Source organism: Arachis ipaensis, chromosome B7 (assembly GCF_059453495.1).
Source record: "Arachis ipaensis isolate K30076 ecotype BB chromosome B7, ASM5945349v1, whole genome shotgun sequence".
In the NCBI taxonomy this organism is placed as follows: Eukaryota; Viridiplantae; Streptophyta; class Magnoliopsida; order Fabales; family Fabaceae; genus Arachis; species Arachis ipaensis.
In genome coordinates this window covers 88,376,386-88,396,916 of record NC_142442.1, presented here as the reverse complement: position 1 = coordinate 88,396,916, position 20,531 = coordinate 88,376,386, and positions in this window count along the sequence as shown.

Genomic DNA, 20,531 nt, shown 5'->3' with positions numbered 1-20,531 from the left:
CCTTATTTTATCAGGGTGGGTGTGAACAACCTTCCCTTTGACTAAAGTTCTATAGTCATAGAATGCGGTTTCAGCTATCCTCTGCCTGTCCGTCTGCCATAGATTAGCATAGAATTCCTGAACCATGTTTCTTCCCACCTTTGTTTCAGGATTAGCTAGGACTTCCCAGCTCCTGTTTCGAATTTGCTCTTGGATCTCCGGATATTCATCTTCTTTCAGATCGAATTTAACTTCCGGGATCACTGACCTTAGACTCATTATTTTGGAAAAATGATTTGAATGTTCTTTGGTTATGAACTTACCTTGATTCCAAAGCGGTTTTGAAATATTCTCTTTCTTGCCTCTTGAGTCGGTTTGTTTTCCCTTAGGAGCCATAATCTTAGTGGGTATTGGTTTAGTGATCACGGATAAACACACCAAACTTAGAGGTTTGCTTGTCCTCAAGCAAAAGAAAGCAAAGGAGAGGGAAAGAGGGAGAGCCAAGCGTAACTTGTGGAGGAGAGGGGGATAGGCCGAACCAATATTTAAAGGAAAGGGGGGTGGGTTTCGAAAATTATTTGAAAAAGATTTGATAGAAAAAGTGATTTGGAAAAGATAAGTATGATGGAAAAAGATGTGATTTAAAATTGAAAAGATATGAAAGATATTTAAAAAAGATAAATTTGAATTTTGAAAAAGATGATGTGAAGATTTGAAAAAGATATTGATGAGTTGAAAAGATTTGAGAAGGAAAAGAGATAGATTTATTTTGAAAAGGATTTGAAAATAATTTGAAGGGGATTAAGAAAAAGGGCTTATAAATTAAGATACATTTGATATCTATTGAAAGAGGATTTGAAAAATTAGGATTTGTAACATGTTTGTGAAAGAAATCTTGAATTGAAACATAAAAATTGGAAAAAATTTGAATTGAAAATGAAATTGCCTACTCCCCACAATCCTGGCGTTAAACGCCCAACTGCTGCATGTTTTGGGCGTTTAACACCCAGTTGCTACTTGGTTTGGGCATTTAACGCCCAGCTGTTGCTTCTAGCTGGCGTTAAACGCCAGAAACCCCTTGGGCGTTTTTCTGAACGCCCAGGATGTTGTAAATCTGGCGTTAAACGCCCAGAAGTTGCTTCTTTCTGACGTTTAATGCCCAGATGGCTATCTTTACTGGCATTAAACGCCCAGTAGATTCTTCTTTTGGGCGTTTAACGCCCGGTTGTGTTTCTTACTGGCGTTTTCTTGCCAGTAAGCTCCTTTTTCCTGTTTTGTGTTCTGAATTCTTCTGTAACGCTGTGGACTTATGCAATTGATTATTTACCTTGTTAATATTAAGCTCATATAAATAAAATGAGGAATAAAATAAAATAAAATAACAGAAAAAGTTTTGCTAACAGCAAGTGCTTCTTTATTGTCTTTAGCTGGACCTTTGCTGAGCTTTTAATCTAGCCTCAGCCTTGAGCACTCTTGCTCAACATTGCCTTCAAGATAGTGCTTGATTCTCTGTCCATTAACAATGAAATTCTTATCAGAATCAATGTCTTGAAGCTCCACATAACCGTATGGTGATACACTTGTAATCACATATGGTCCCCTCCACCGGGATTTCAGTTTTTCGGGGAATAGCCTGAGCCTAGAGTTAAACAACAGAACCTTTTGTCCTGGTTCAAAGACTCTAGATGACAGCTTTCTGTCATGCCACCTTTTTTATTTCTCTTTATGAAGCTTGGCATTTTCGAAAGCAGTGAGTCTGAATTCCTCTAGCTCATTCAGCTGGAGCAATCTCTTTTCTCCAGCTAATTTGGCATCAAAGTTTAGGAATCTGGTTGCCCAGTAGGCCTTATGTTCCAGTTCCACGGGCAGATGACAGGCCTTACCATACACAAGTTGGTATGGAGAGGTCCCTATAGGAGTCTTGAATGCTTTTCTGTAAGCCCACAGAGCATCATCCAAGCTTCTTGCCCAATCCTTTCTACGGGTACTTACAGTCCGTTCCAGGATTCTTTTTAGTTCTTTGTTAGAAATTTCAGCTTGCCCATTTGTCTGTGGATGATATGGAGTCGCCACCTTGTGGCGAATCCCATACCGGACCATGGCAGAGTAAAGCTGTTTGTTGCAGAAGTGAGTGCCCCCATCACTGATTAGTACTCTAGGGACACCAAACCTACTGAAGATATGTTCCTAGAGGAACTTCAGCACTGTTTTAGTATCATTGGTGGGTGTGGCAACGGCCTCTACCCATTTTGATACATAGTCGACTGCCACCAGAATATAAGTGTTTGAGTATGATGGTGGGAAATGTCCCATGAAGTCAATTCCCCATACATCAAACAACTCAATCTCCAAGATTCCCTGTTGAGGCATGGCGTAACCATGAGGCAGATTACCAGCTCTTTGACAACTATCACAGTTACGTAGAAACTCTCGGGAATCCCTATAGAGTGTAGGCCAATAGAAGCCACATTGGAGGACCTTGGTGGCTGTTCGCTCACCTCCGAAGTGGCCTCCATATTGTGATCCATGGCAATGCCATAAGATCCTCTGTGCTTCTTCTCTAGGTACACACCTACGGATTATTCCGTCTACACATCTCTTAAAGAGATAGGGTTCATCCCACAAGTAGTACTTTGTATCAGTAATTAATTTTTTCTTTTGTTGCCTGCTGTACTCCTTGGGTATGAACCTTGCAGCTTTATAGTTTGCAATATCTGTAAACCATGGTGTTTCCTGAATGGCAAACAAATGCTCATCCGGAAAGGTCTCAGAGATCTCAATAAAGGGGGGAAACTCCCCTTCTACTGGTTCTATCCGGGACAGATGATTAGCCACTTGGTTCTCTGTCCCTTTTCTGTCTCTTATTTCTATATCAAACTCTTGCAGAAGCAACACCCATCTTATGAGCCTGGGTTTTGAATCCTGATTTGTGAGTAGATATTTAAGAGCAGCATGGTCAGTGTACACAATCACTTTTGATCCTACTAAGTATGATCTAAACTTGTCAATGGCATAAACCACTGCAAGCAATTCTTTTTCAGTGGTTGTGTAATTTTTCTGGGCATCATTTAAAACACGGCTAGCATAATAAATGACATGCAGAAGCTTGTCATGCCTCTGCCCCAGTACTGCACCAATGGCGTGGTCACTGGCATCACACATTAGTTCAAATGGTAAAGTCCAGTCCGGTGCAGAAATAACTGGTGCTGTTACCAGCTTAGCTTTTAGAGTCTCAAACGCTTGCAGACACTCTGTGTCAAACACAAATGGCGTGTCAGTAGCTAGCAGATTGCTCAGGGGTTTTGCAATTTTTGAAAAATCCTTTATAAACCTCCTGTAGAATCCTGCATGTCACAAAAAGCTTCTGATTGCCTTAACATTAGTAGGTGTTGGTAATTTTTCAGTTACTTCCACTTTAGCTTGATCCACCTTTATCCCCTTGTTTGAAATTTTATGCCCAAGGACAATTCCTTCAGTCACCATAAAGTGACATTTTCCCAGTTTAAAATTAGGTTGGTCTCTTAGCATCTTTTCAGAACAAGTGCTAAATGGTCAAGGCAGGAGCTGAATGAGTCTCCAAATACTGAAAAGTCATCCATGAAGACTTCCAAAAATTTCTCTACCATATCAGAGAAGATAGAGAGCATGCACCTCTGAAAGGTTGCAGGTGCATTACACAGACCAAAAGGCATTCTTCTGTAAGCAAATACTCCAGAAGGACATGCGAATGCTGTTTTCTCTTGGTCCTGAGGATCTACTGCAATTTGGTTGTAACCTGAATAGCCATCCAAAAAGCAGTAATATTCATGACCTGCTAGTCTCTCTAGCATCTGGTCTATGAATGGTAAAGGAAAATGATCCTTTCTGGTGGCTGTGTTGAGCCTTCTGTAGTCAATACACATGCGCCACCCTGTAACTGTTCTTGTAGGAACCAGTTCATTTTTTTCATTATGAACCACTGTCATGCCTCCCTTCTTGGGAAAAACATGAACAGGGCTCACCCAGGGGCTATCAGAAATAGGATAAATAATTCCAGCCTCCAGTAATTTGGTGACCTCTTTCTGCACCACTTCCTTCATGGCTGGAGTTAGCCGCCTCTGTGGTTGTACCACTGGCTTAGCATCATCTTCCAATAGGAGTTTGTGCATGCATCTAGCTGGGTTTATGCCCTTAAGGTCACTTATGGACCACCCAAGAGCTGTCTTGTGTGTCCTTAGCACTTGAATTAGTGCTTTCTCTTCCAGTGGGTTTAAAGCAGAGCTTATGATCACTGGAAAAGTGTCACCTTCTCCCAGAAATGCATATTTCAGGGATGGTGGTAATGGCTTGAGCTCGGGTTTAGGAGGTTTCTCCTCTTCCTGAGGAAGTCTCAGAGGATCTTTTAATTCCTCTGAACCCTCCAAATCAGGCTGAACACCTTTAAAGATGTCTTCTAGCTCTGATTCGAGACTCTCAGCCATGTTGACCTCCTCTACCAAAGAGTCAATGAGATCAACTTTCATGCAGTCTTTTGTTGTGTCTGGATGCTGCATGGCCTTGACAGCATTCAACTTAAACTCATCCTCATTGACTCTCAGGGTTACTTCCCCCTTTTGGACATCAATGAGAGTTCTTCCAGTTGCTAGGAAAGGTCTTCCTAGAATGAGAGTAACACTCTTGTGCTCCTCCATTTCCAGCACTACAAAGTCAGTGGAAAAGGCGAATGGCCCAACCCTGACAATCATGTCCTCAATCACGCCTGATGGGTATTTAATGGAGCCATTAGCAAGTTGGAGACATATCCAGGTTGGTTTAACTTCAAGTTAAACCAAGCTTTCTGATAGTGGATGCATGTATTAGGTTGATGCTTGCCCCAAGATCACATAAAGTTGTCTTGGTGCAATTACCCTCTAATATGCATGGTATTAGAAAGCTTCCGGGATCTTTAAGCTTTTCTGGAAAGCTTTTCAGAATGACTGCACTGCATTCTTCAGTAAGGAGAACTCTTTCAGTTTCTCTCCAATCCTTCTTATGACTCAAAATCTCCTTCATGAACTTGGCATAAGAAGGTATTTTCTCTAGTGCCTCTGCAAATAGAATCTTTATTTCAAGAGTCCTGAGATAATCTGCAAAGTGAGCAAATTGCTTATCCTGCTCCTCTTGGCGGACTTTTTGAGGATAAGGTATCTTGGCTTTATATTCCTCAACCTTAGTTGCTGCAGGTTTATTTCCTACAGAGGTGGTTGGAGAAGCCTTTTTAGAGGGGTTGTTATCAGCACTTGTGTGTGTTTGATCCCTCACTGGCATTTGAATGCCAGGGTTAGAAGCTGGAGTGGCGTTGGACGTGAACTCCTTACTTGTTCCTGGCGTTTGAACGCCAGAACTAAGCTTCCATTGGGCGTTTGACGCCAAATCCTTGCCTGTTTCTGGCGTTTGAATGCCAGAGTTATTCCTCTCTGGGCTCTTACTGTCCTTAGAGGGATTTTGGATAGCAGGTTGTTCATTTCTTGGCTTCATGCTGCCTTAAAGTGAGGTATTTAATGTCTTCCCACTTCTTAATTGAATTGCTTGGCATTCTTCCGTTATTTGTTTTGATAACTTCTGTTCTGTTTGCTTCAACTGTACTTCCATATTCAGATTAGCTATTCTTGTGTCTTGTAGTATCTCCTTGAATTCGGCCAGCTGTTTTGTTAGAAAGTTTAATTGCTGATTAAATTCAGTAATTTGTTCTGCAGGACTGAGTTCAGCAGTTACTGTTTTAGCCTCTTCTTTCATGGAAGATTCACTGCTTAGGTACAGATGCTGATTTCTGGCAACTGTATCAATAAGCTCTTGAACCTCTTCAATTGTCTTTCTCATGTGTATAGATCCACCAGCTGAGTGATCTAGAGAAATTTGAGCTTTCTCTGTAAGCCCATAATAGAAGATGTCTAACTGCACCCACTCTGAAAATATTTCAGAGGGGCATTTTCTTAGCATCTCTCTATATCTCTCCCAGGCATCATAAAGAGATTCATTATCTCCTTGTTTAAAGCCTTGGATGTCCAGCTTTAGCTGTGTCATCCATTTTGGAGGGAAGTATTGATTCAGGAATTTTTCTGACAACTGTTTCCATGTCCTTATGCTAGCCTTAGGTTGGTTATTTAACCACCTCTTAGCTTGGTCTTTTACAGCAAATGGAAACAGTAATAATCTGTAGACATCCTGATCTACTTCCTTATCTGTACTGTGTCAGCAATCTGTAAAAACTGTGCTAGAAACTCTGTAGGTTCTTCCTGTGGAAGACCGAAATACTGGCAACTTTGCTGCACCATGATAATGAGCTGAGGATTCAACTCAAAGCTACTGACTCCAATGGAGGGTATACAGATACTACTCCCATATGAAGCAGTAGTGGGGTTGGCATATGACCCCAGAGTCCTTCTGGACTGTTCATTTCCACTTAGATCCATGATGGAGAAAAGGGAATTGATATGAATAGCAAATAGAATATATTTTTATTATTTTTTTTTGTAAAAAGGGAACGAATAAATAAATAACAAAAGAAAAGAGAATAAAATAGTTTGAAATTAAATATAGAATTCGAAAATTAAGAACAAAAAAATTTAAGACTAAAATAATTACTTAATTAAGAAGATTTGAAAAATTTTGGATATGATTTTTGAAAAAGATTTTAAATTTTGAAATAAAAATCTGAATTTTAAAAGTAATTTTCGAATATTCACTTTAAAATAGAGAGAAAAGATATTTTTAAATTTAATGAGGAGAGAGAAAAATAATAAAATGGCACAAGACTTAAAATTTTTGGATCTACTGCTCCTTATTTTCGAAAATTTTGGAGGAAAAACACCAAGGAACACCAAACTTAAAAATTTTAAGATCAAGACACAAGGAAAACTCAAGAACACCTTGAAGACTCACAAGAACAACAAGAACATGAAGAAAGAACACCAAACTTAAAATTTTTAGAGAATCACAATAAAATTTTCGAAAACTAAAGCAAAGTTAACAAGAAAAGACCAAACTTAAAGTTTGGCACAAGATTTAATCAAAGAAAAATTATTTTTGAAAAAGTTTTTTTTTTTAAAAAAGGAGATAGCCAATTACCAAGAACATAAGCACAACGCTCTAGCCAATTGAGCTATAAATTTTAAAGTGTTTTAGCAAAGGTATTTAATGTATAAAAATATTTTATTTTTAAAAAAATTTTTTTTTTGAATACTGATAATTTGAAAACGCACAAGAAAAACAAGAAAAAAACACAAAACAAGAAAAACTAAAGATCAAAAAAGGAAAATAAACAAGAACAACTTGAAGATTAAGAAAGAACTAAGAACATATAATTCGAAAAATTGAAAGAAAAATAAAATCATGCAATTGACACCAAACTTAAATTATGAAACTAAACTCAACAAAAGACTAAATCATGAAGTTATTGGTTTAAAGAAAAATTTTTGAAAATAATTTAGAAAAATAAAATAAGGATTTCAAAATTTTAACCAAAAACAATAATAGAAGACTCTAAACCAAAAAGAAAAATTTTTCCTGATCTAAGCAATAAAATAAACCATCAGTTGTCCAAACTCGAACAATCCCCGGCAACGGCGCCAAAAACGTGGTGCACGAATTGTGAATCACACTTTTCACAACTCGTACAACTAACCAGCAAGTGCACTGGGTCGTCAAAGTAATATCTTACGGGAGTAAGGGTCGAATCCCACGGAGATTGTTGGCTTGAAGCAATCTATGGTTATCTTGTAATTCTTAGTCAGGATAGCAATTATATTTATCAGTTTGAATTGTGAGAAATAAAAGAGCATGAAATAAATTCTTGTTCTGCAGTAATGGAGAATATGTTAGAGATTTGGAGATGCTTTGTCTTCTGAATCTCTGCTTTCCCCCTGTCTTCTTCTTCACGCACGCAAGGTTCCTCCTATGGCAAGCTGTATGTTGGTGGATCACCGTTGTCAATGGCTACCATCCGTCCTCTTAGTGAAAATGGTCCAGGTGCGCTGTCACCGCCCGGCTAATCATCTGTCGGTTCTCACTCATGCTGGAATAGGATCTGTTGGTCCTTTTGCGTCTGTCACTACGCCCAACCTTTGTGAGTTCGAAGCTCGTCATAGTCATTCAATCCTTGAATCCAACTCAGAATACCACAGACAAGGTTTAGACTTTCTGGATTCTCAAGAATGCTGCCAATGAATTCCAGCTTATACCACGAAGATTCTGATTAAGGAACCCAAGAGATACTTATTCAATCTAATGTAGAACGGAGGTGGTTGTCAGGAACGCGTTCATAGGTTGAGAATGGTGATGAGTGTCACGGATCATCACATTCATCATATTGAAGTCCGAATAAATATCTTGGATAGAAACAAGCATGTTTGAATGGAAAACAGAAGTAGTTGTATTAATTCATCGAGACACAGCAGAGCTCCTCACCCCCAACAATGGAGTTTAGAGACTCATGCCATCAAAGAGTACAAAGTTCAGATCTAAAATGTCATGAGGTACAAAGTAAATCCCTAAAAGTTGTTTAAATACTAAACTAGTAACTTAGGTTTACAGAAAATGAATAAACTAAGATAGATGGTGCAGAAATCCACTTCTGGGGCCTATTTGGTGTGTGCTAGGGCTGATATTTAAGCTTTACACGTGCCTAGGCTGTTTCTGGAGTTAAATGCCAGGTTGTAACCTGTTTCTGGCGTTTAACTCCAATTTCTAACCTGTTTCTGGCGTTTAACGCCAGACTGCAACATGGAACTGGCGTTGAACGCCAGTTTACGTCGTCTATCCTTGAGCAAAGAATGAACTATTATATATTTCTGGAAAGCCTTGGATGTCTACTTTCCAACGCAATTGAGAGCGCGCCAATTGGACTCCTGTAGCTCTAGAAAATCCATTTCGAGTGCAGAGAGGTCAGAATCCAACAGCATCAGCAGTCCTTTTTTAGCCTGAATCAGATTTTTGCTCAGCTCCCTCAATTTCAGCCAGAAAATACCTAAAATTATAGAAAAACACACAAACTCATAGTAAAGTCCAGAAATATGAATTTTTGCCTAGAAACTAATGAAAATATACTAAAAACCAATTAAAACATGCTAAAAACTACATGAAATTAACCACAAAAAGCGTATAAAATATCCGCTCATCAGCTATCTATTTCAAGCAAACCATATTCAAGTGGAAAAGTAAAGATAAAAGCTAAGGATTTTACCCACTTGAATTTTGTATTGGGTGCTAATGGCCTTGGGATATGTTTTTCCAGTGGTTTTGCAAGCTCTACTCCCTTGTGTTCTTTTGTGAATTCATCCACTTCGTTACAAATTTCTTCAATTTCAACCACATCTTGATCCAAGTCTTCGATATCTTCCTCGTCACTCAAGTCATAAGTTGGAGGTTGCGAAAAATCTACCTCCGCATCATCTTCGTCTTCACTTGGGGAAGATTCTTCCATCTCAAAGAGTTCACTTGCGGATGCAAGTTCATTACTAGGAGAACTTGGTTTGGGATTATAATTATCAAGGAAACTTGCTTGTTGAGTTATTCCGTCTAGTTCTTCATAGGATACCTGCTTCAGGGGTTATGCACTATCCTCCTTAGCATCAACTGTACTTTTCCTGACGGAATTCTCCACAATTCTGGATTCCCATGGAGGTTTAGCGTCTCCTAAGTCTTCAACCAATTCTTCTTCTTTGATAATTTTGGCTTCCTCCACTTGTTCCAGTACAAAGTCATGCTCCTTACTGTCTAGCAACGGTGCCATTTTGATGAACTGGAGATTGATGGTTTAGAATTCACAATAAATTCTCGTTGCAAGTATAGTTTCTAAACCAAGCAATAATCCTTTCATACAAAAACGTGTTTGTCACTTAAGCAAACCCAATAAATTTTATAATCAAAGTATTTAAACCTCGGGTCGTCTCTCAAGGAATTGCAGGGCAATATGATTTATTATTGGTTATTGGAATTTCTATCCTAGTTATCCTTATCAGGTGTGATGAAAATTGGGTTTTAATCCCACTTAGTTAACCCTTACTAAAGCAAAAGAAAGTCAAGTGGACTAATTAATTTGATCCTCAAACCCTAGTCAACTCCTATGGGAAGACTAGGTTTTAGAGCGATCCAAATCAATTAGCGAATCTAAATTCAATCAATAGCTAAGTTTGATAACTCAAGTGTTACCAATCACTTAACCAAAACCAAAAAGGAAAATAAATCTAAATTAAAACAAAAGCATCATAAATAGAATAAGACAATCACTAATCTGAAATACCTCAAATAATATTAAATAGAATATTCAAATCTTGACATGAAAAGGTTCGTAAGCTAAATTGGAACATTAACAAATTAAAGCATTAGAATAAATAAAAATAGAAGAGAAACATAAATTAAAGGAAGTATTGAACCTGGCATTGAAGTAATAAAAATAAAAGGAATCCTAATCCTAAAACCAAAGAGAGAGGAGAGAACCTCTCTCTCTAAAAACTACATCTAATCCTAAAATTATGAATTATGAATGTATGATGAGTTGTTATTTGATTCCCCCATTCTCTGGCTTATATTCTGTGTTTCTGGATTTGGAATTGGGCCAAAAAAGGGTCCAAAAATTGCTGGGGGCGTTTTCTGCAGATTCTTGTACGTGGCGTCTGTCACGCGTTCGCGTCATCTGGGAGTTTTTCTTGTTATGCGTATGCGTCAGTCACGCATACACGTCATTTGGGTTCTGCTCAAGGCACGCATCCGCGTCATCTTCGCGTACGCGTCGATGCCATTTTGCGCTAGGCACGCGTTCGCGTCGTCCATGCGTTTGCATCGCTGCCTTTTCTTCAAAACTCCATTTTTGTGCTTTCCTTCCATTTTTGTATGTTTCCTTTTTGTCCCCTAAGCCATTCCTACCCTATGAGACCTGAAAATACTTAACACACAAATCACGGCATCGAATGGTAATAAAGGATAATTAAAATTAATATTTTCAAAGCATAGGAAACATGTTTTTCACATATATCACATAATAAGGAAGGAAAAGTAAAATCATGCAATTCATACGAATAAGTGGGTGAAGAATTGATAAAAACACTCAATTTGAGCACAAGATGAATCATAAAATAGGGATTTATCAACCATTCTTTCTGAAATTTCAATTTTTTTTCATTGGATTGTGGTGGACATGCAGCGCACTAGAGTATGGTGGATCTGCGGACATGCGGACATTGGATAAACGCTAGAGAGTATGGTGGACAATGAGGACGTGGGAGCATAGTAGTTTAACCCGAGTGGATTGGATTTTGACTAGCTGAACCAAACCGATTTGGGATCAAGTTCACCAATTTTTTGGTCGAACTAACTAGTTCGGTTCGGTTTATATAACTATGCTTATAACTTCATCAATAGCAAGCAAAACATAAGTGGATAAAAATAAGTTAAAGTTTCAAAAAGAGACACAAATTCAAATAAAAGAGGATTTTATACTAACTAACTACTCCTATGATATAGTCCTTTTCCTCAATGTTTTTGTAAGAACCCGATTTTGTAGTAAAAAAATTTCGGGGATTCTACGACTAGAGTTCACAAAATTTGAGAATCATGGTTCACTTTATTTTAATGAAGTAGACCTGGATAAAAAATGAATTAATTAATGAATAAATGAGTAATACTAGTAACAAATGCCAGTAATTAATAACTATTAATTACCAAGCAAAAATTTAACCGGTAATAGATTTTTACGGATATTTCTTGACCCATTTATCTTCACTAAATATTCTAGGGATACTAGCATTGCTCGTATCGAATAATTATTTGTTTTTATCTAATATGGTAAAAACAAGTGGCTAAATAATTACCCACATGGTAATTATCTTTTAGGAAGCAACCTCATCCACAAGTTCTCTTTGTTCACATTTGCCCTCTCTCATAGAACAATTCTCACCACACATTAATTCACTATATGGTGAATTTACCTTGGACGAGCACGAGTGAAATTATCCAAACTACATCACCTAGGCATAAAAGTCTTAATCCTTTCTTCTCACCATGGTCGAACCTCTCTCGCTATTTGCCTCTCATAATTAAATTTTTATCTTAGTAATTAAGTAGGATAATTAGTGGATAAGCACATGAGTAGAAAATAGAAAAAGAGAATTGATGAGCAGATATTTTATGTTTTTTGACATCATTTTCATATAGTTTTTAGCATGTTTTGTTTAAATTTTATTAAGTTTTCATAGGTTTTAGTGTTAAATTCACATTTTTTGATTTTACCTTGAGTTTTTGTGTTTTTGTACAATTTCAGGTATTTTCTGGCTGAAATCGAGGAGCTGGAGCAAAAGTCTGATTCAGAGAGAGAGAAAGCACTGCAGATGCTGTCTCGATCTGACCTCCTCGCAATCGAAAGAGCTTTTCTGGAGCTACAGTAGTACAAATGGAGCTTTCTCAATAGATATGGAAAGCTGACTTCCAGAGCTTTGCAGCAATGTTTAATAGTCTATACTTTGCTTCAGAATGGAAGGCCCAAAACTGGCGTCAAACGCTAGCCTCCTGCCCCATTCCAAGCGTCCAGCGCCCAAAGGAAGAGACCAGCATCCAAACGCCAAAAGAGGACCCCCTAGCGAGCGTTCAATGCCCTAGAGGCCTCGTAGCATGTGGATCTCATCAAATCTCAGCCCAAACACTCACCAGGTGGGCCCCAGAAGTGGATTTCATCACTAAAAAGATTGTTTTACGCTTACTAGTCATTAGTTTAGTATTTAAAGAAGAAGATCAACCGTGTTAAGGATCATCTACCACCTTTTGACACTTTACAGGTTTTTCACCTTATATTTTCTATCATTATGAGTTTCTAAACCTCCTAGGTTGAAGGGAGGAGCCCTGCTGAATTTTATGGATTAATAAAAGTACTACTGTTCTTTCTCAATTTGTGTTTGATTCTCTATTCTAAGATGTATCTTTGTTCTTCATCAATATGAATGCGTTGAACTGGCATAAGGTTATCACATTCTACATGGGTTCAGAGTGAGTCTTTCATCAGACAAAGATGAACCACCAGCTTGATTATACATCTCTTAGACGGCTAATCCACGACTTCATTGGGGACGTCTCGAGACACCAGTTCAGCCGAAGTATGGGATGATTAGGGTCTCTATGGTAGAGGTTAGAACCCAAAGGCACAGCATCCTCTGATCTGGAAGATCCGACCATGTCTGTGGCATTTTGAATAGGATCACAAAAGAGAATGAACTGCAGGAGCTTCACCTTCAATCAGATAGGATCTGCACTAACCCTGTGGTTCAGATCTGGAAGAGTATTGGCGGTTTCTCAATCCAGCGTCAATCACGTATAGCCTGCCATAGAAGAAATCATTCACACTTGAAGAAGACAGTAATACCAGAGTTAATCCAGAAGGACAAAGCATCTCCAAGCCTTAACCATCTTCTTATCCCTAATTATAATCAAACCTAGTAATTCCATTTTTCATTCCTTTTATGCATTTAACCAAATCCAACAAATCTGCTACTCACCTGACTAAGATCTGCAAGATAACCATAGCTTTCATCAAACCACAATCCTCGTGGGATCGATCCTGACTCACTCAGGTATTACTTGGACGACCCAGTGCACTTGCTGGTTCAGTTGTACGAAGCGTGGGGATTCGTGCACCAAGTTTTTGGCGCCGTTGCCGAGAATTATTCGAGTTTGGACAACTGACGAATTATCTTGTTCCCTAGATCTGGTATTGTTTTTAATTTTGTTAGAGTCTTTTATTTTAGTTTCTTTTTTTTTGAAAAAAATAAAAAAAAAACTTTTCCAAAAATTTTTTTTCTTTGTTTAATCTTTGTTTTTGGTTTGAGTCTTTTTGTTTTTGTTCTTGTTGAAATTTTTTAATTCTTTGAGTCTTTCTTTCTAAAAATTTTCAAAAATAGTTTCTTTTTTTTAATCTTGTATCAATCTTTAAGTTTGGTTTCTTCTTGTGTCTTTCCTTTAAAATTTTCGAAAATTTTGTCTTTGGTTTTCAAAAATTTTAAATTTGTTGTCCCTTGTTTGGCTCTATTGGCTTGAATTTCTCGTATAGTGTTCTTGGTGTTCATCTTGACCTTCAAGTTGTTCTTGTGTTTTCTTTTTGTTTTGATCTTAAAATTTTTAAGTTTGATATCTTTTGGTATTTTTCTTGCAAATTTTCGAAAATTGTGTGTTTGGTTCTTAAAATTTTTAAATTTGGTGTCTTTTGCATGTTCTTGTGTTCTTTGAATTCTTTGAGTTTTGTTCTTGGTGTTCTTCTTGATCTTCAAAGTGTTCTTATTTTTCTTTTTGTTTTGATCTTAAAACTTTTAAGTTTGGTGTCTCTTTGTGTTTTTCTTGTTAATTTTCGCACACTAGGTCCCCTTAGATCTAAAAATTTTAAGTTTGGTGTCTTTTTGTTGTTTTTTTCTTTCTTCATTAAATTCAAAAATTAAAAAAAAAATCTCTTTTTTATCTTTGTTTTTATTAAAATTTCAAAAATTACAAAAAAAAATTCAGATTTAATTTTAAATTATTATCTTATCTTATCTTAGTTTTCAAATTTCAAAATCAAATCTTTTCAAAAATCATATCTTTTTTAAAATCTTATCTTATCTTTTTATCTTTTTTTTTTCAAAATTCAAAAATCTTTTCTTATCATATTTCAAATCTCAAATTTTTAAAAAATTAAACCTTTTCAAAAATCAAATCTTTTACAAATCTTTATCTTATCTTGTTTCGAATTCAAAATTAAAAAATTTAAAATTTAAAAATTTAAAACTTCAAATTCAAATTTAAAATTCAAAATTCAAAATTTAAAATTTAATTTTCAAATTTCAAATTTTAAATTCAAATCTTTCTAATCTTTCTATCTTATTTTGTTTTCAAATCTTTTCTTAATTAGTTACTTATCATCTCTCTCTTCTTTTTCAAAACTTCCTAACTAATTCTTCTCTCTCCTAATTTTCGAAACTCCTTCTTCTATTTCTCTCTCTTCTTTTTCAAAATTCATAATTAAATTTTCAATTCCTTTTAATTCATTAACCTTTATTTTCGAATTACATAAATAAATATAACAAAAATAAAAATAAAAATATTTTAGTTCTTGTTTATCTTTTCTACTTCTAATTCTTCTCCTCTCTACTTCTATTTATTCGAATTCTTCTTCTCCTTCTTCTATCTTCATTCTTCTTTCTCATCTTTCTTCACATCTCACAGGGAGTCTTCTGTTCTTGAACATAGAGCTCCCATTCTCCTCTGACCTTGGTTTCTTCTTTTCTTGTTTATGATCGAGAATAGGGATAAAAAACTGATGAATCCATATTTTACGATATATTTTGGATTGATTTGAGTGGATTTTATCATATAAACCCACATTTATTCATCTAAATAGCATGCTTTTGAGATTTCTTCCTAAATTGTGCTTGGAAATGAAAACATGCTCTTTTGTGCTTAATTTAATCAATTTTATTCACTTTAATCCCATTTGGTGCCTTGATGTATTTGTTAAGTGCTTTTAGGTTTCCAAGGCAAGTATGCGTTGAAGTAGTGAGAAAAAGAGGATGCAAAAGATAAGGAACCATGAAGGAAATGGAGTTTGGAAGATTCAGCATCCGTGCGTGCGCACAAGTGCCGCGTGCGCGCACACAAGAGTGAGCTCGGCGACGCGTACGTGTGATCCAAGCATACGTGTGACCAGGGGCATATGAACTCATTAATTGCAAGTCACTGGATCGAATTCTAGGCCTCCAAAACCCAGTCCAACTCATTTCTGAAGCTATTTCAAGCCAAAGAGAAGAAGGATGAAGGGGGGACAATTAGGTTTAGCTTTTCTATGTTTCTCTTAGTTTTCTAGAGAGAGAAGCTCTCCCTCTCTCCAGAATTTAGGTTTTCTTAGTTAGTTTCCCTTTAATTTCAGCTTTTAATTCTTTTTCTAATGTAGTTTCTTTTATGTTTTCACGTACCTTTATCATGATCTTCTTTATTTTTCTTGTTATTTCTTTTATTTTGTCACTTTTATGTTGTGAACACTTTTGTTGAATTTAATTTCAATTAATGAAAAATTATGTTTCCATGTTATTCTTGCTTTCTTTAGTTGTTATTATCATTTTCTTGCTTTTGGTAGTTAGATTTTATTTTTAAAGTAATTTAATATTATTTTATTTTCATGCACACCAAGTGTTTGATAAAATACTTGGCTTAGTTTTTACATAGTTTTTCTTCACTCTTGGCTTGGAATTGATGACTTTGGTGATCCTTGAGTCATTGATGTCCATTCTTGCTTGATATATTAGAGTAGTTAGTTGATTTGGTTTCCATTGACTCTAAGCCTCCCATTAATAGAGTTGGCTAGGACTTATGGATTGGAATCAACTATGCCTATTTGACTTATCCTCGATGTAGGGTTGACTAGGTAGGATTAACTCTTCATAATCATCATGTGTTTGTGGTCAATGGCTAGGATAGGTAACCTTAGCTCTCAATTACTTTCCAAGAGGTTTCTTGCATTTAAATTTTCCTTTTCTTGCTTCAATTTCTTTGACTTTTATTGCTTTGACTTTAATTTCTTGCATGATCATTTACTTTCTTGCTATTTACATTTCTTGCTTCTTGCGTTCCCAATCCCCATTTTTCTCTCATAGCCAATAATTGATCAGTTAATTGCAACTCCTAGGGAAGAAAACCTGGGAGTCTAAATACTCTCGGTTTATGTTTGGTTTGAATTGTGACATATTTTTAATTTAAATTTGATTGTTGGTCATTTGTTGGGGTTGGACTATACTTGCAACGGACAAATTCTATTTTTAGTGTGAAAATCCAAACCTATGCTTTTGGTCATCTCATCAAATTTTTGGCGCCATTGCCGGGGAGTTGTAATGGTGTTGTTATTGGCTATTGTGCATATGTGAATATTGTGAATAGCTTATTTTTGGTTGATTGTGCATATGTTGTTGCTTATTTTTAGCTATTGTGAATATGTTTTTCTTGTTTGGTTTTTTTGTTTTTCTTGTGGGGAGCTCATAGCTTGTTGGACACTCCATCCAAGCTTGGTGCAATCAATTGGGATTTTGGAGATTCAAACATTGTTGGAAGCTCCAAGATGAATACAAGCACAAGTCTCCATAAGGGCTCTCCCAATTGTCTAACTTAAAGACAATAAAAAAAAGTGCTAGGTGGGAGACACCCCACCATGGTAACACCTTCCTAACGCTCTCTTTGTACATAGTCTCAATTCATTACATTTTGTTTCTTGTAGATAGCTTATGTTTAGTTTAATTCCAAGCTTAGTTAGTTTCAATTTTAGTTTGAATAATGTAGTTGTTTAATGTTTGATGTTTTGCGGTTAAAATCCTTTTGTTGACCACAAGTTTGGTGCCTTAGAGCGCTAAAATTTTTTTTTTGGAAAAACAGAGCATGTCCGTGCGCACACACCTGTGCGTACGCACACCTCCCCCAAAACCTGCATTCTCTGCGCGTGCACCCCTTGTGCGGGATCACACCAGCTTATCCTTTCTGCAGGGGGCGTTTGCACACCTTGTGCATCCACATTTCCCCCTCTTTTTGCATTCTGTGCGTGTGCACGGACCTGTGTGCTTACACACACACGTCGAGATAGCTGACAATTTTGACATTTTCTGTTAAAAAAATTTGCCTTTCTGTGCATGGCCACACATCAATGCAAGGCCTCTGCTCGCGGTGTTTGCACACTTAGTGCGAATGCAAAACCTATAAAATTTTGCCTATCACGCGTACGCACCCCTCACGCGTACGGGTCACTTTTCATCTTCTCTCTTTCAGGCGTATGCGTCCCCCACATGTACGTGTTGATTCCCTTTTTTGCACGTACCATGCGCACGTGGCTTCCACGCGTACGCGTGACCCTTTGTGCGTACGCACGGCCCTATGCGCGTATGCACGCCCCTGTTTTCTCACCACTATACTTCTTTTCTTCTCTTCTCTCTAATTCTTCTCTTCTTTTCTCTTCTCTTCTCTTCTTCCCCTTTCACCCTATTTTCTGCTTGTTCTTGCTCATTTTATTTGCATTTCATTTTTATTTTGGCAATTATATTTGTTTTAGTTTAGTTGTTTGTTAATTAAATAAGTTGCAAGTGTTTGATTTATGTTGATTGGGTTGCTTCATGCTTAAATTTTGGTTTAATTTGTGATGGATATGTGCACTCAGCATTAAGTTTTTGTTTGATTGCCTAAATGAATTGTGAGTTTGATTCATATGTTGTAGCTACCATATTGCATTAGACTATATCCTTTTTGGCAACTTGATTATGAATTGTGCACTGCTACTTTGGTGAATTGAATTACATCCCTTGTTCATCATGCTTGTCATATCAATTTAACCACATTACAAGGCACTTGTTTACTTTTAATGCTTTGCATTTGTTTGAATGACTTGACTTGATTGTTATCAAACTTGTCACTTTTTGCAACAAGTACCTTTACCATGTGATTATTGCATTATGTGTCATGATGAACAAGTAGGTTACTTTTCATTATTGAATTGGATGTTGTATGTTGTGCCATTCTATATCAACCTTGCACTTTCACTTGCCCAATTTCAATGTCCAATATCTTATATGTTCAATTCACTTTGGTTGTGGTTACCTAGGTTTGTTTGTGCCTTATCTCTTGCTTATACTTTACTTGTAACCTAGGCCACTTTATTGAGAACATGCTATTTCTTTTGCTTTTGTAGTTACCGTTTTACCCGGCCAATGCATGTTTTCTAAACCGTGCACACATAGAATATACACATTGTCTTTTATCATACCTGGTGCATGAAATTGGGATTACACTTTTCACAACTCCGCACAACTAACCAGCAAGTACACTGGGTCGTCCAAGTAATAACTTACGTGAGTAAGGGTCGATCCCACAGAGATTGTCGGCTTGAAGCAAGCTATGGTTATTTTGTAAATCTTAGTCAGGAGATTAATGATAAGAGTGATTGGGATTTATCCTGCCCGAACCAATGAAATTTATGAAAAATATATGACATGAAATAAATAGTACTTGTGATTCAATAATGAGAAACAGGCTGAGGTTCTGGAGATGCTCTGTCGTCTGAATCTCTGCTTTCCTACTGTCTTCTTCTCCAAACACGCATGACTTCCTTCAATGGCAAGCTTTATGATCCTCTCAGATGAAAAATACCAGGTAAGATCTCTGCACGGCTAATCAACTGTCGGATTTCTCGTCTCGGATGAAAAATACCATGTACAGCTACCGCACGGCTAATCATCTGTCGGTTCCCACTAGCATCGAAATAGGACCCTTGTCCTTTTGCACACTGTCACTGTGCCCAACATTCGCAGGTTTGAAGTTCGTCACAGTCATTCCTTCCCAGATCCTACTCGAAATACCACAGACAAGGTTTAGACTTTCTGGATCCCAAGAATGATGCCAATTGGTTCTAGCCTATACCACGAAGGTTCTAATCTCCGGACTCGGTCCGTGGATCAGAAACCCAAGAGATACGCACTCAAGCTATCGCCCAATGACTACGTTGAGCTCAGATAGAACAGGAGTGGTTGTTAGGCATGCATTCATAGGGTTGAGGATAATGATGAGTGTCACAGATCATTATATTCTCCATATTGAAGTACGAGTGAGTATCTTAGAATAGAATCAAGCGTGATTGAATAGAAAACAGTAGTAATTACATTAATCCATTGAAACACAGCAGAGCTCCTCACCCCCACCTATAGGGTTTAAAGGCTCATCCTGTAGAAGATACAATATGAAGTGTAAAATGTCATAAGGTACAAAATGAATCACTAAAAGTAGTTCTTATACTAGACTAGTAACTTAGGTTTACAGAACATGAGTAACTAAGTGCAGATAGTGCAGAAATCCACTTCCGGGACCCACTTGGTGCGTTCCTGGGCTGAGCTTTCAAGCTTTCATGTGCATATGCCCAAAGTAGGTGTTAAACGCCACCCTGGGTGCCAGAATAGGCGTTTAACGCAGAAAAAGGCACCAGTTCTGGCGTTTTACGCCAGAAAGTTTTAGGCTGACTTTTAGCGCCAGTTTGGGCCATCAAATCTCGGGAAAAGCATGAACTATTATATATTCCTGTAAAGCCCAAGATGTCTACTTTCCAACGCAATTGAGAGCGCCCCAATTAGGCTTATGTAGCTCCAGAAAATCCACTTCGAGTGCAGGAGGGTCAGAATCCAATAGCATCTGCAGTCTTTTTTCAACCTCTGAATCAAATTTTTGCTCAGGTCCCTCAATTTCAGCTAGAAAATACCTGAAATTATAGAAAAAAAACACAAACTCATAGTAAATTCCAGAAATATGATTTTTAAATAAAAACTAATAAAAATATAACAAAAAGTAACTAAAACATACTAAAAACTATGTAAAAATAATGCCAAAAAGGGTTAAATTATCCGCTCATCACAACACCAAACTTAAATTGTTGCTTGACCCCAAGTAACTAAAATCAAAATGGGTTAAAAAGAAGAGAAAATACAATGAATTCCAAATATCAATGAAGCTCAGTTCCAATTAGATGATCGGGGCTAGTGGCTTTTTGTTTCTGAACAGTTTTGGCA